The following is a 3,498-nucleotide window of genomic DNA, read 5'->3' as shown; positions in this document are numbered from 1 at the left end:
TCATGATTGACTATCATTTTTAATCCACTTTAATCCACAAGTGCTTCCACATACGTCTGCCTGCGTCTCTGCTGTAGAGCACATATATAGGTCTTTACCTAGTTTGTTACCACAAAGTGAAATTATGTTAAAGACCTATATATGTGCTACAATGCTACCTGAACTGAATTCCATGATAATGAAATCCTCTAGATAGAAACCTAACCAATCGCCAGAGTAAAGGTCCTAGTTTTCTCAAGTCTCCCTCATCACATCCGCTCCTCAGAGACTCCAGGAGTTTTAAACCGGGAATAAAATACTTCCTATTGTATGTACTTTCTACCTCTAGACAGAATTGCACATTATGCAGGTATATGGACCCATTTTATGAAAGACCAATGGGTTTTAGACCTCATAAGAAATGAATCAAGATGAGGAGCTAGCCCTTAACTGGTTACCATTCTAGTATAAAAGCTCCTCCCCTCCAAACCCCTTCCCCAGTTTAAAATTAAGTGCTGAAGCAGTAGGTCAGCACTAGCTTAGCGAGTATAATTATTTATTGGTAGAGGACAGCAAGTATAAGAAAAACTGTTTATTCTTTTTGATGCTAAGAAAAGAGGGTAGCCAGCATGCAAGCAGACTATAGCAAGATTGATTAGGGCCATGATTCAGCATACATATCAGTAAGCTAAATTACCTATTCCAGCTCAGATCTTAGCTAATTTCACTTGCTTTGGTTGGGACTTTGTGATTTCATGACTTTTGCATCCAGGGATTCTTCTTTTGGAGCATACGTTCCCTAAGGGCTGGATTTTGTACATCCCATTGTAAAAAAATGCCCCAGAGAAAGGAGAAAATATTTTTGGTACTTACTGTTAAGTCTTTCTCCGAGTCCATCTGGGGCACATTACTATCCCTGCTCTAGATGGTTGTGCGAGAATTATGTGACTTCTGTCCTTAATAATCTTCAACCTATTATTGAAACTTTTTACGTTTAAGCTGAGGAGGGTGGAGGGTCGGAGCTTTTTATACTTGAAAAAGTTTACCAGTTAAGTACTAGCTCCTCAACCCCTCACCACACCCATAGTCTGGAAGCGTCCTCCAGATAGACTTGGAGAAATAGATTAAATGGTAAGTACCAAAAATCTTACTGAATAAACTTGTCAATGCCAGACAATTTTGAATGGAATCCATGAATTTAGGACCTGGATAATGGGACAACCTTTCCGATTGACCTGTTTACCTTTCAGCCTGGTACTGCCTCAAATAACCTTTCATAAAAGTACTGTTGATATTAGTGGCGGAGTTATGGTAATCTGTGGATGACCTCCTATTCATAGATATGATATAAAAACAGAAAAAAAATTGCGCTTCACAGTGAGTGCTGCCAATTAACCCCAAAAGGTGGTCACTCACTCCTAAAATACAAATATAAAACAATGGGTCAGACACTCTCAGACTGGTTACCTCTTGATTACGTGTCAATAAAGTTCTCTCGTTCACTTTATGCAGTTCTATTTCCTATCTTTCTATCTGTCAGATCTCAAAAAGGAAGTCTTCATCAATCATAGTCATTCTATGTGGTTTCTTCAGTTTTTCCTCATGGGTCCCCACATTCAGCACATAGGGGGGAAAATCAAATAAAATATAATGAAGTACTATTTTTATTCCAAATATCATAAAAACATAGATCCATCATTCGTGGGGCTATCCTGAGATAAAGGTGTAATCCTGTACACCAGCATGCGTGTATTTAAAACTGATTCCAATCCGGATTTCAAAACTGTAACAGCGCACACCAGTGCTGATTGTTCCTTTAGATATTCTTCCCTGGATTTAGTCAGCTCCCACCTTCTACCAACACGTTTCAACTCCTGGAGTCTTTCTCAAGGTGGGAGCTGACTAAATCCACGGAAGAACATCTAAAGGAACGCTATACAGTTTGAGCCCTATACATTTATTTTAATATTTTTGATCTATGTGGGGTACAGAACCCTCTAGTGAGCTGCCACAGATACAACGGATATTGGGAACATCTGACAGCGCACCTTTTGTGTTTTTTTTTGGATTTTTCTTCTGTGATTAGGTGCAGCAGGAAAGTATTTCCCAATACCAAGATGAGTCTATTATGATCGTTTTAATAGGAGACAGGAATATTTTAATAGTGTGGAGACGCATGAGGAAATTGATAATTGATAATTGAATTGTTGTTTGAACTTGAGGATTTGTTAAAGGATGAAACCTGGTATTGGCTTGATAAATGTATGCTGGGCAAGTATATAGATGCTAAGAGAAATCCTAGGGGCTTATGCATTTTTAAAAATTGTTCATTTCAAGATGATACCACTTTATTGGATGAGTGGAATAATGCACTAGATCAGTGCTCCTTTACATTGATGAAATTATTGATTTTGTATAGGGAGCAGAAAATTAAAACTAGTACGATCTTCGCTAGAAGCTTTTCAGAACCACACATTATATAAACAAAAAGATACAGAGGTGAACATTTAAAGTAGAAAAATGTGAAAGTGAAAGCATTGATAGAATAATAAATTTGCATGTGACCACAAGGATTACTCTGATGATCTTGTTAGAACATATAATAAAAAGCCCTTTGAAGGAGGCCAAAAAAAAGAACGGGAACTAGATCACAATAGGTCTAGGTCCAATAGAAATTGGCATGATAATCGGATTATAATTCTTCCCAGCATCGCTACCATTATCATATTAGCTTTCGTACCAACCAATCATCAAGTATGAATTCTAGTAGACCCATTAGCGATATAGATATCTCTAAGGAGAGACCACAGAAACAACATGTGGACAAACCAAATGGCCCTTTTCACCAGAACGAGGAACGGGATCTGAATGATCAAGTAGGTCGTCTCCCACGTTACCATCATCAGATAAGTCAATAAAGACCCCAAAATGCAGAAGAGAAAGAAATCTAGAGGAAAACGAGGAGGGAGAGTGATTTCAACAAAAAAGAAGAAAACAGTAAGGAATCTAAGATAAATAGAGGAGTTTTTTCATTTATCTACTAAACAATTATCGGACTCACAAATCAATCTTTCGTCCAGAGGCCTTAAATTTTCCCCCTCCTCTACTCCAAATCTTTTTTGATTTGTTCGTAGCACTAAACAAATGTTAGGAACCTGTGCAGAAAGCTGTATTTTGCACTTAAAAATCTTAAATGTAAATTTATGGGATCACCGATTATTACCAATGATCTGACCTTTGAGGACAACCAGTTTCTCACAGAAGCTGATAATATACCATTAAGTGATCTTTGTGCCCTTTTGGATGAGAATGATGAACCATCTACAGCGCCAATATTTGACATTAACTGAGAAAAAGAATAAGGCGGCCTGTAAAAACATCCCAATTTTATCCCCTCAAATTCAAGAGCCCCCCAAAAGAGACCTTTCACCGAAAGACTTTTCGTGATATTGAGAAATTGTGTGCTCGTTCACAAACGCAGTCAAAATATACCCAAAATTTGACACCGTGAAATAAAAG

The sequence above is a fragment of the Taudactylus pleione genome, unplaced genomic scaffold (assembly GCF_031769625.1).
Source record: "Taudactylus pleione unplaced genomic scaffold, aTauple2 ptg000967l, whole genome shotgun sequence".
Lineage (NCBI taxonomy): Eukaryota > Metazoa > Chordata > Amphibia > Anura > Myobatrachidae > Taudactylus > Taudactylus pleione.
The sequence above is the reverse complement of the archived record's forward strand: the minus strand, read 5'-3'. Positions refer to the sequence as shown.